The sequence below is a fragment of the Oncorhynchus gorbuscha genome, linkage group LG26 (assembly GCF_021184085.1).
Source record: "Oncorhynchus gorbuscha isolate QuinsamMale2020 ecotype Even-year linkage group LG26, OgorEven_v1.0, whole genome shotgun sequence".
NCBI lineage: Eukaryota > Metazoa > Chordata > Actinopteri > Salmoniformes > Salmonidae > Oncorhynchus > Oncorhynchus gorbuscha.
This window is the reverse complement of record NC_060198.1, coordinates 34,476,972-34,490,131: the sequence shown is the minus strand read 5'-3', so window position 1 is coordinate 34,490,131 and position 13,160 is coordinate 34,476,972.

The following is a 13,160-nucleotide window of genomic DNA, read 5'->3' as shown; positions in this document are numbered from 1 at the left end:
GCGGGTAATGTCATACTGTATATAAAAAAATGAAGACAGAGTAGGCACATTAGCTATTTAACAAACAGTTGTGACAAAATTAGTTGTAGTTGAATATGCGATGAAAACACATTCTACTTTAGATTTTTATTTGGTACATCAAAAGTTAATGTTGTGTGCACCACGTCATCACGCTCTGATTTTAATAATATAATAATATATGCCATTTAGCAGACGCTTTTATCCAAAGCGACTTACAGTCATGTGTGCATACAATCTACGTATGGGTGGTCCCGGGAATCGAACCCACTACCCTGGCGTTACAAGCGCCATGCTCTACCAACTGAGCTACAGAAGGACCTTTAATGTTCAACATGTCAGTTTGGTGGAAACATACCCACTTATGCTGATTAGGGAATATATACATCTGTTGCCAATTGGATGGAAACCTAGATAATAACTACGTTTCCATCCACAGTTTTTATGATTAAAGTCATACCCTATGAAAAAAATCCGAAAGCTGTGATGGAAACAGGAAGTTTCAGCACAATTGTGTAATTGCAGACAGGTAATTTGTTCCTTTCTACATGGTATTATTAATTATGGGTAAAATGGCGGTGGAAACGCCTTTATGCGCAAATATTGATCTAATAACCATCATATCAAATTAAACTTGGGAGTCACACAAAGTCAACATGGTGGGTGCTCCTCCCACTACGACTCGGGAAACCATGCAGTTTATTAGGCTACAGATTAAATAATTTATGATTAATTTTACAGGGTGGTGAAAGTACACGGTGATGTTGATGCTTCTTTCCAATAAATATTCAAACACGTCATCACGCCCAGATTTTTATCCGCAACAAGTCCGTTTCTTGGTAACACCACTGGTGAGAAAATGCGCATATTTTCTTTTTACGGATTTTTAAATATTCACATGAAAATCTGTTGTCGATGGAAACCTAGTTATTGACCATAAATTGTTTCCGGAATTTCCACCAAAACCCGAGTGCATTTAACTTTGTGCCACAAGGTGGCAGTATTGTATATATATTTACAAACATTATAGGCCAAACAAAAAGGTAGGAACACTGTGAAACCAGGTAGGCAAGTATTTATTTCACCTTTATTTTACAATTGCGACCTGGCCAAGATAAAGCAAAGAAAATGTCACTATAAAGTTATAGAAGCATATAGAGCCAAATTAATCAGGTTGTGTGTGTGTGTGTGTGTGTGAGTGTGTGTGTGTGTGTGTGTGTGTGTGTGTGTGTGTGTGTGTGTGTGTGTGTGTGTGTGTGTGTGTGTGTGTGTGTGTGTGTGTGTGTGTGTGTGTGTGTGTGTGTGTGTGTGTGTGTGTGTGTGTGTGTGTGTGTGTGTGTGTGTGTGTGTGTGTGTGTCGGTGTCGGTGTCGGTGTCGGTGTCGGTGTTAAGGGCATGATATAGTAGATGATTTTTAACTGATCATTATTTGTCATATAATTTCCTTCCTGACCATGTGTGAGTATGACTAAGTATGATGCCTTGTATTAGTGTCCCATATCTGTATTTTCTCAATGCATCCTACTGTCACTACCAGACCTACCACAGCCAAGTGGTAAAACACCTTCCCATGCAGAGCTGGACACAGGCAAAATCAGATGAATCAATGTGAAAGGTCTCTCATGTGGTGAAATATAATTTCAACCACAAAAAATGGTATTTTGTAGCCTCCTTTCCAGTCCGTAATGAAACAAGGTTCCATTAATTCACCATAAAAGTCAGTAAAAAACGGTTAATTATGTTTCTCAGTCATTTCGTGGAGGGGTAATAACCAGAGGCGATATAGATTCTAACCATCTCTGGTAGTAATAACCACTAAAGAGCAGTAGCGGTGCGTGGGTAAAATCACTGGGAAAGCCAAGCCAGAAAAAACAACAACATACACCAATGACAAAAAGTATGTGGACACCTGCTCGTCGAACATATCATTCCAAAATCATGGGCATTAATATGGAGTTGGTCCCCCCTTTGCTAATAGTGGCGCAGCGGTCTAAGGCACTGCATCTCAGTGCTTGAGGTGTCACTACAGACACCCTGGTTCGATTCCAGGCTGTATCATAAATAAGAATTAGTTCTTAACTGACTTGCCTAGTTAAATAAAGGTTAAATAAATAAATAACATCATCCACTGTTCAGAGAATGCTTTCCACTCGATGTTAGAACATTGCTGCAGGGACTTGCTTCCATTCAGCCACCAGAGCATTAGGCCTGGCTCTTAGTCAATTTTCCAATTCATCCCAAAGGTGTTCAGGTATTCAGGTCAGGGCTCTGTGCAGGCCAGTCAAGTTCTTCCACACCAATCTCAACAAACCATCTGTATGGACCTCGCTTTGTGCACAGGGGCATGGTCATGCTGAAACAGGAAAGGACCATCACAAAACTGTTACCACAAAGTTGGAAGCACAGAATCATCTAGAATGTCATTGTATGCTGTAGCGTTAAGATTTCCCTCCACTGGAACCAAGGGGCCTCGTCCAAACCATGAAAAACAGACCCAGACCATTATTACTCCTCCTCCAAACTTTACAGTTGGCACTATGCATTGGGGCAGGTAGCGTTCTCCTGCCATCCGCCAAATCCAGATTTGTCCGTCAGACTGCCAGATGGTGAAGTGTGATTCATCCCTTCAGAGAATGCTTTTCTACTGCTCCAGTGACCAACGGCGGCGAGCTTTACACCACTCCAGCTGACGCTTGGCCCTTAGGCTTGTGTGCGGTTGCTCAGCCATGGAAACCCATTTCATGAAACTCCCAGAGAACAGTTATTGTGCTGATATTGCTTCCAGAGGCAGTTTGGAACTTGGTACAGAGTGTTGCAATCAAGGATAGCTGATTTTTACACGCTGCGATCCCGTTCTGTGAGCTTGTGTGACCTACCACTTCGCAGCTGAAGTGAGCCGCTGTTGCTCCTAGACGTTTCCACTTCACAATAACAGCACTTACAGTTGACCGGGCAGCTCTGGAAGGGCAGAAATTTCACAAACTGACTTGTTGGAAATGTGGCATCCCATGACGGTGTCAGTTTGAAAGTCACTGAGCTCTTCAGTAAGGCCACCACTGCCAATGTTTGTTTATGGAGATTGCATGTCAGTGTGCTCGATTTTATACACCAGTCAGCAACGGGTGTGGCTGAAATAGCCGAATCCACTCATTTGAAGTTGTGTCCACATACTTCTGTATATATAGTGTATGAGCTGTGATAATTGCTTGTTTGTTCTATAACTTGTTAGTTCATATGCCTTGCGCCGGGATATATACCAAAGGCAGAGATAATAAGAAGACACAGTGGCAGAATAAATTCAACCACACCTTTGTTTCATCACAAAACCGGAGAGTAATCTCTGTCTGGTAAAGTCCACAAAGCATATTGCATGTAACTGTCACAAATCCCGCCGATGATGGTGCCTCTTCCTGTTTGGGTGGCGCTCGGCGGTCATCGTCGCCGGCCTACTAGCTGCCACCGATCTCGTTTTTCTGCTTCAGTTAGTTTTGTCTGATGAGTTTCACCTGTTTCTTGTTTGGGTTTTGGGCTATTTAAACCCGGTAGGCGCGCTGGATTTTGTGCAGGCTTGTTTTTCTGTTCATGGTGTGTGGATTATTGTTGATTCTGTTTCTCCGGACAGTATCGTCCTGTTTGTTGGACTGTGTATTTATGTGCCCTGGTGTGTGGCTTGACCGTTACTCTGTTCTTGAAATAAAGATCCACGTTTTGAACTACCCTGCTCTCTGCGCCTGACTCCTCCGCCCACTATTCCTAGAAGCCTTTACAGAAACCCGCACCAAACCATGGAGTCAGCAGGAGCAGCGACCACCCCTCTTCCATCGATGGAGGAGCGCGTCCTCCATCACACAGCCATCGGATCGGTTCGGCGATGGACCAGATGATGGAGAGGATGGAGCGATGGGAGAGGAGTGGTCTCCCGACATCCACCCCAGCTCCCCCACAGACGACGCAACCCACTCCTCCTCCGGCGGTGTCCAGTCCCAGCGCGTTGCGTCTCGAGCCCCCGAGGGAGTACGATGGAGCGGCGGCTGCATGCCAGGGATTTTTGCTCCAGCTTGAGCTCTACCTGGCTACCGTTCGTCCGACTCCCTTGGGTGAAGAGAGTGTGAGCGTCCTCGTCTCCTGCTTGACGGGTAGAGCCCTGGACTGGGCCAACGCTGTCTGGAACGGCCCAGACTCAGCTCGGGACCACTACCCGGCTGAGCGACTGTTTCACCTCAGACAGGAGACGAGAAGACTTTGCCTTGTAGTTACGGACCTTGGCCGCTGGTGCGGGGTGGAATGACAGGGCCCTGATGGACCACTACCAGTGCAGCCTCCGGGAGGACATCCGCAGGGAGCTAGCTTGTCGGGACACCACACTCTCCCTCGACGAGCTCATAGACTTGTCGATCCGGCTGGACAACCTGCTAGCTGCCCACGGGCGTTCAGAAGGTGTCCTGTCAGTTCCACCTCCCAGCCCTCCTGCTCCAACTCTGAGGGGGGACTGGAGGAGGAGTCTCCTCCTGCACCTGCTGCGGGCGGGGAGGTCACATTTCAGACCGGTGCTGGAGGAGTCGTCTGGGAGTCGAGATGGCAGGCGGAACACTTCTCGGCCACCCCAGGTGAGTAAGCACCAAACTCACCCAGAGCTCCCTGTTGGTCACATGTTTTTTTCCCCCTCTCCAGCATAAGGCACTAGTCGATTCAGGCGCAGCTGGGAGTTTTATGGATCGCAGACTCGCCAGTAGGTTGGGGATTCCGTTGGTGCCGATAGACCCACCCTTCCCCGTTAGGGTCAGGGCTGGTCAGGGAGGCCACGGTTCCACTGGACATGGTAACGCAGGGGGATCATAGGGAGCGGATCAGTTTCTTCCTTATCGATTCACCTGCGTTTCCAGTGGTGCTGGGGGTTCCCTGGCTGGCTATTCACAATCCCCTCATTTCCTGGAGACAGGGGGTTCTCCAGGGGTGGTCAGAGGAGTGTTCAGGTAGGTTTCCATCAGTGCCACATCGGTGGAGAGTCCAGACCAGGTTTCTGTGCGCATTCCCAGGAGTCACATGTACCCATTGTCACAGGAGGAGACTTTGGCTATGGAGACATATGTCACGGAATCTCTGAGACAGGGGTACATTTGGCCCTCCATATCACCCGTCTCCTCGAGTTTCTTTATTTGTGAAAAAAAAGGAGGGAGGACTGCATCCGTGCATTGATTATCGAGGTCTCAATTCCATCACAGTGGGGTTTAGTTATCCGCTACCTCTCATCGCTATGGCTGTGGAATCATTCCACCCAGTGCGTTTTGTCACGAAACTGGACCTGAGGAGCGCGTATAATCTGTGTGCGTATTCGGGATGGAGACGCGTTTAGTACCACATCAGGCCACTATAAGTACCTCGTCATGCCGTATGGGTTAAAGAATGCTCCAGCCATCTTTCAATCCTTTGTAGATGAGATTCTCAGGGACCTGCACGGGCAGGGTGTGGTGGTGTCATCTTGATCTATTCCGCCTCACGTGCGCAAGGTACTTGGGCGACTGCTGGAGCATGACCTATATGTCAAGGCTGAGAAATGTGTGTTCTCCAAATGAGCAATTTCCTTCCTGGGTTATGGCATTTCCACCTCGGGGGGTGGTGATGGAGCGTTAACGCCGTCTCGACTCCAATCACGGTAAAGGAGGTGCAGCGGTTTTTAGAGTTTGCCAATTACTACCAGAGGTTTATCCAGGGTTTTGGCCAAGTGGCAGCTTCTATTACCTCACTGCTGAAGGGGGTCGGCTGAGGCGCTGTTTACTGACGTGCTCGTTAGCGTTCATAGTGGAGGTGGATGCGTCCGAGGTTGGGGTTGGAGCCGTGCTATTACAGTGCTCGGGCACACCACCGAAGCTCCGCCCCTGCGCTTTCTTTTCGAAGAAGCTAGGTCTGGCAGAGCGGAACTGTGATGTGGGGGACCGGGAATTGTTAGCTATGGTTAAAGCCCTGAAGGTGTGGAGACACTGAGGGGCTTGAGGGGGCTAATCTTTCCTCATCTGGACTGACCACCGCAATCTGGAGTATATCCGGGCGGCGAGGAGACTGAATCCTCGTATTTACCCGATTCAGATTCACAATCTCTTATAGACCAGGTTCCTTCAACACTAACGGGTCGCGCTGTTCCGTCTCTATGACACTGAGGACCGGTCCATCGATCCTACTTCCATCTTCTAGGCTGGTGGCTCCGGTGGTATGGGAGGTGGACGCGGACATTGAGCGGGTGTTACGGTTGCGCCTTCACAGTGTCCTACCGGTCTCAGGGGCAGAAGGACAGATATGAACTTGCAACCTTTCGGTTACTAGTCAAACGCTCTAACCACTAGGCTACCCTGCCGCCCCGTCTGTGATCAATTGATTCGGTGTGCGGGGTCTTAGGGGGAAATACTGGTGGCCCACCTTAGCCAAGGACATGAGGCTCTATGTCTCCTCCTGTTCAGTGTGTGCCCAGAGTAAGGCTCTGGGCGCATCCTGCCTAGAGGGAAACTACAGCCCCTCCCGGTTCCACAATGGCCCTGGTCTCATCTGTCGGTGGATTTCTTACTGATCTTCCCCCGTCTCTGGGGAACACTACCATTCTGGTCGGTTCTCTAAGTCCTGCCATCTCCTCCCATTGCCTGGTCTCCCTACGGCTCTACAGACTGCGGAGGCTCTATTTACCCACGTCTTCCGGCACTACGGGGTGCCGGAGGACATCATATCTGATCGAGGTCCCCAGTTTACGTCCCGAGTTTGGAGGGCATTTATGGAACGTCTGGGGGTCTCGGTCAGCCTGACCTCTGGTTATCACCCCGAGCGTAATGGGCAGGTGGAGAGAGTGAACCAGGAAGTGGGTAGGTTTCTGAGGTCATATTGCCAGGACCAGCCAGGAGAATGGGCGAGGTACGTCCCATGGGCGGAGTTGGCCCAGAACTCACTCCGTCACTCCTCCATGAACATGTCGCCATTCCAATGCATGCTGGGCTACCAGCCGGTCCTGGCTCCATGGCATCAGTGTCAGATTGAAGCTCCTGCGGTGGAGGAGTGGGTGCAGCGTTCTAGGGAGACCTGGAGGGCAGTCCAGGACGCTCTCAAGCAGGCCGGTGGACGGCAGAAGAAAAGCGCTGACCGCCACCGCAGTGAGGCCCCTGTGTTCGCACCAGGGGACAGGGTCTGGCTCTCGACCCGAAACCTGCCCCTCCGCCTGCCCTGCCTGAAGCTGGGGCCGCAGTGTGTGGGGCCATTTAAAGTCCTGAGGAGGATAAACGAGGTTTGTTATAGATTACAACTCCCCTCTTACTATCGCATTAACCCATCGTTTCATGTGTCTCTCCTCAGGCCGGTGGTAGCTGGTCCCCTACAAGAAGGTGAGGTGCCGGAGGTCCCTTCGCCCCCTCTGGACATCGAGGGGTCCCCGGCGTACACGGTACGAGCTATTCTGGACTCGAGACGCCGGGTGAGGGGCCTGCAGTACCTCATGGACTGGGAGGTGCTGGGTACTGGTGGGGGATATTTTGGATCCATCGCTACTAAGGGAGTTCCATCACCTCCATCCGGATCGCCCTGCACCTCGCCCTCCGGGTCGCCCTTGAGGCCGGGTTTGGCGCACTGCAGGAGCCGCGCGTCGGGGGGGGGGGGGGGGTCGGGGGGGGGGGGGGGGGGGGGGGGTACAGTCACGAATCCCGCTGAAGATGGTGCCTCTTCCTGTTCGGCCTACTAGCTGCCACCGATCCCCTTGTCTGTTTCAGTTAGTTTTGTCTGATTAGTTTCACCTGTTTCTTGTTTGGGTTTTGGGCTATTTAAACCTGGTAGGCCCGCTGGATTTTGTGCGGGCTTGTTTTTCTGTTCATGGTGTGTGGATTATTGTGGATTCCGTTTTTTCTGGACAGTTTTGTCCTGTTTGTTGGACTGGGTATTTATGCGCCCTTATGTGTGGCTTGACCATTACTCTGTTCTTGGAATAAAGATCCACGTTTTGAACTACCCTGCTCTCTGCGCCTGACTCCTCCACCCACTACTCCTAGAAGCCTTTACAGTAACAAACCATTTCATGACCTACAGCATGGTGAAGAAAGTTGATGTTTCCGACATTTTACAGACTACTAAACAACTATTGATTTAGAAACACTGAGAGTTACTGAAAGCCGCAATGAAAACAAGAGCTGCCTCCACCACATCAACACCATCAAATCTCCTATGCTTAGTCTAATACAGGGACAACTAAAATATACCAAAAACAATTTAGTCCAATGTAAGATAAATAGGATGTGGCTGTCAATGGTTCTGATTTGTGTCTGTATGTGCGTTCCTGCAAGTAGAAAAAAACATGTTGACGCACCCTACTTGTAGAGAAACGCCAATGTCATCCTGCTCTCTTTCCTGTTGACACTTGTATTTTTTGTTGCCCTAAGCTACCTGGCTAAAATTCTTGCTCGCTAGCCTAACTTCCTTTCATGGGCAATGTTAGCTAGTTAACATTAGCCTTCTATATCTAGTTACAACCTACATATTGACCTTGTCATGTTTTGTCTTATATCATCTTGTCATTTTGCTTTTCCTTCTGTTCGTTTCCCCCTGCTGGTCTTATTAGGTTCGTTCCCTTTTTCTATCCCTCTCTCTCTCCCCCTCCCTCTCTCTCCTCTCTCTATCGTTCCGTTCCTGCTCCCAGCTGTTCCTATTCCCCTAATCATCATTTAGTCTTCCCACACCTGTTCCCGATCCTTTCCCCTGATTAGAGTCCCTATTTATTCCTTTGTGTTCCGTTCCTGTCCCGTCGGTTCCTTGTTTTGTATTCACCATGCTGTGATTGTGTTTCGCCCTGTCCTGTCGTGTTTTTTGCCTTCATCAGATGCTGCGTGTGAGCAGGTGTCTCTGTCTACTACGGCCTGCGCCTACCCGAAGCGACCTGCAGTCTGTGGCCGCTTCTCTTGTTATTCCCCTCTACAGACTAGAGGATTTCTGTTACTCCCTGTTTGGATTTGAATAAACTCTGTTTCTGTTAAGTCGCTTTTGGGTCCTCTATCACCGGCATGACAGAAGGAACCGACCAAGTAATGGACCCAGCGACTTCAGACGCTCGTTACACTGCCGTCAAGATCCAAGGAGCCATGCTCGGCAGACACGAGCAGGAATTGTCTGCTGCTCGCCATGCCGTGGAGAACCTGGCCGCTCAGGTTTCCGACCTCTCTGGACAGTTCCAGAGTCTACGTCTCGTGCCACCTGTTACTTCCTGGCCTGCCGAGCCTCCAGAACCTAGGGTTAATAACCCACCTTGCTACTCCGGGCAGCCCACTGAGTGCCGCTCCTTTCTCACGCAGTGTGAGATTGTGTTCTCTCTCCAACCCAACACATACTCTAGAGAGAGAGCTCGGGTTGCTTACGTCATTTCACTCCTTACTGGCCGGGCTCGAGAATGGGGCACAGCTATCTGGGAGGCAAGGGCTGATTGCTCTAACAAGTTCCAGAACTTTAAAGAGGAGATGATTCGGGTTTTTGACCGTTCAGTTTTTTGGTAGGAGGCTTCTAGGCCCCTGGCTTCCTTATGCCAAGGTGAACGGTCCATAACGGATTATTCTATTGAGTTTCGCACTCTTGCTGCCTCTAGTGAGTGGAACGAGCCGGCGCTGCTCGCTCGTTTTCTGGAGGGACTCCACGCAGTGGTTAAGGATGAGATTCTCTCCCGGGAGGTTCCTTCAGATGTGGACTCTTTGATTGCTCTCGCCATCCGCATAGAACGACGGGTAGATCTTCGTCACCGGGCTCGTGGAAGAGAGCTCGCATCAACGGTGTTTCCCTGCTCCGCATCGCAACCATCTCCCTCCTCTGGCTTTGAGACTGAGCCCATGCAGCTGGGAGGGATTCGCATCTCGACTAAGGAGAGGGAACGGAGGATCACCAACCGCCTGTGCCTCTATTGCGGAGTTGCTGGACATTTTGTTAATTCATGTCCAGTAAGAGGCCAGAGCCCATCAGTAAGCGGAGGGCTACTGGTGAGCGCTACTACTCTGGTCTCTTCATCTAGATCTTGTACTACTATGTCGGTCCATCTACGCTGGACCGGTTCGGGTGCTACATGCAGTGCCTTGATTGACTCTGGGGCTGAGGGTTGTTTCATGGACGAAGCATGGGTTGAAACATAACATTCCTTTCAGACCGTTAGACAAGCCTACGCCCATGTTTGCCTTAGATGGTAGTCATCTTCCCAGTATCAGATTTGAGACACTACCTTTAACCCTCACAGTATCTGGTAACCACAGTGAGACTATTTCTTTTTTGATTTTCCGTTCACCGTTTACACCTGTTGTTTTGGGTCATCCCTGGCTAGTATGTCATAATCCTTCTATTAATTGGTCTAGTAATTCTATCCTATCCTGGAACGTTTCTTGTCATGTGAAGTGTTTAATGTCTGCCATCCCTCCCGTTTCTTCTGTCCCTACTTCCCAGGAGGAACCTGGCGATTTGACAGGAGTGCCGGAGGAATATCATGATCTGCGCACGGTCTTCAGTCGGTCCCGAGCCAACTCCCTTCCTCCTCACCGGTCGTATGATTGTAGTATTGATCTCCTTCCGGGGACCACTCCTCCTCGAGGTAGACTATACTCTCTGTCGGCTCCCGAACGTAAGGCTCTCGAGGATTATTTATCTGTGTCTCTTGACGCCGGTATCATAGTGCCTTCTTCTTCTCCGGCCGGGGCGGGGTTCTTTTTTGTTAAGAAGAAGGACGGTACTCTGCGCCCCTGCGTGGATTATCGAGGCTGAATGACATAACGGTTAAGAATCGTTATCCGCTTCCCCTTATGTCATCAGCCTTCGAGATTCTGCAGGGAGCCAGGTGCTTTACTAAGTTGGACCTTCGTAACGCTTACCATCTCGTGCGCATCAGAGAGGGGGACGAGTGGAAAACGGCGTTTAACACTCCGTTAGGGCATTTTGAGTACCGGGTTCTGCCGTTCGGTCTCGCCAATGCGCCAGCTGTTTTTCAGGCATTAGTTAATGATGTTCTGAGAGACATGCTGAACATTTTTGTTTGTCTATCTTGACGATATCCTGATTTTTCTCCGTCACTCGAGATTCATGTTCAGCACGTTCGACGTGTTCTACAGCACCTTTTAGAGAATTGTCTCTACGTAAAGGCTGAGAAGTGCTCTTTTCATGTCTCCTCCGTTACTTTTCTCGGTTCCGTTATTTCCGCTGAAGGCATTCAGATGGATTCCGCTAAGGTCAAGCTGTCAGTGATTGGCCCGTTCCAAGGTCACGTGTCGAGTTGCAGCGCTTTTTAGGTTTCGCTAATTTCTATCGGCGTTTCATTCGTAATTTCGGTCAAGTTGCTGCCCCTCTCACAGCTCTTACTTCTGTCAAGACGTGTTTTAAGTGGTCCGGTTCCGCCCAGGGAGCTTTTGATCTTCTAAAAGAACGTTTTACGTCCGCTCCTATCCTCGTTACTCCTGACGTCACTAGACAATTCATTGTCGAGGTTGACGCTTCAGAGGTAGGCGTGGGAGCCATTCTATCCCAGCGCTTCCAGTCGACGATAAGGTTCATCCTTGCGCTTATTTTCTCATCGCCTGTCGCCATCTGAGCGCAACTATGATGTGGGTAACCGTGAACTGCTCGCCATCCGCTAGCCCTAGGCGAATGGCGACAGTGGTTGGAGGGGGCGACCGTTCCTTTTGTCGTTTGGACAGACCATAAGAACCTTGAGTACATCCGTTCTGCCAAACGACTTAATGCCCGTCAAGCTCGTTGGGCGTTGTTTTTCGCTCGTTTCGAGTTTGTGATTTCTTACCGTCCGGGTAGCAAGAACACCAAGCCTGATGCCTTATCCCGTCTGTTTAGTTCTTCTGTGGCTTCTACTGATCTCGAGGGATTCTTCCTTATGGGCGTGTTGTCGGGTTGACAGTCTGGGGAATTGAAAGACAGGTTAAGCAAGCACTCACGCACACTGCGTCGCCGCGCGCTTGTCCTAGTAACCTCCTTTTCGTTCCTGTTTCCACTCGTCTGGCTGTTCTTCAGTGGGCTCACTCTGCCAAGTTAGCTGGTCATCCCGGTGTTCGAGGCACTCTTGCGTCTATTCGCCAGCGCTTTTGGTGGCCGACTCAGGAGCGTGACACGCGCCGTTTCGTGGCTGCGTGTTCAGACTGCGCGCAGAAGAAGTCTGGTAATTTTTTTCTGCTTCTGCTCCTGGTCTTGCTGGGTCTCAGTCTGTTCCCTGCCATCGCATCTCTCCTGTTCTTGTTCCTGCCCTTGCTGTGTCTCAGTCTGTCCCTAGTTCTCATTTTTTTTTTAGAGTAGTACCCTAGTTTCCCTTTTTATCGTTTTTCGATTTACGGTCCTGAGGAGAGGAGTTGGGTTCTTTCTCGGGACGTGCTGGACCGTTTGATCTATGATTTCCTCCGTTGCCGCCAGTGTTCCTCCTCGAGAGCGCCAGGAGGCGCTCGGTGAGTGGGGGGTACTGTCATGTTTTGTCTTATATCATCTTGTCATTTTGCTTTTCCTTCTGTTCGTTTCCCCCTGCTGGTCTTATTAGGTTCGTTCCCTTTTTCTATCCCTCTCTCTCCCCCTCCCTCTCTCTCCTCTCTCTATCGTTCCGTTCCTGCTCCCAGCTGTTCCTATTCCCCTAATCATCATTTAGTCTTCCCACACCTGTTCCCGATCCTTTCCCCTGATTAGAGTCCCTATTTATTCCTTTGTGTTCCGTTCCTGTCCCGTCGGTTCCTTGTTTTGTATTCACCATGCTGTGATTGTGTTTCGCCCTGTCCTGTCGTGTTTTTGCCTTCATCAGATGCTGCGTGTGAGCAGGTGTCTCTGTCTACTACGGCCTGCGCCTACCCGGCTAAGCGACCTGCAGTCTTGGCCGCTTCTCTTGTTATTCCCTCTACAGACTAGAGGATTTCTGTTACTCCCTGTTTGGATTTGAATAAACTCTGTTTCTGTTAAGTCGCTTTTGGGTCCTCTATCACCGGCATGACAGACCTTCCATCCTCTCAGTCCAGGGGCACAATGTATTTTATGATTGGATCAGAATCGCCGTCATTGGCGAGTACGGAGAATTAAGTAAAACCACAAGTCCAAATCTCTATCCCCATCCATGGGTAATTTAGGAAAGGGACAATTTTAGCAAGCTAGACACTGGAGTACAACACAACTCTGAG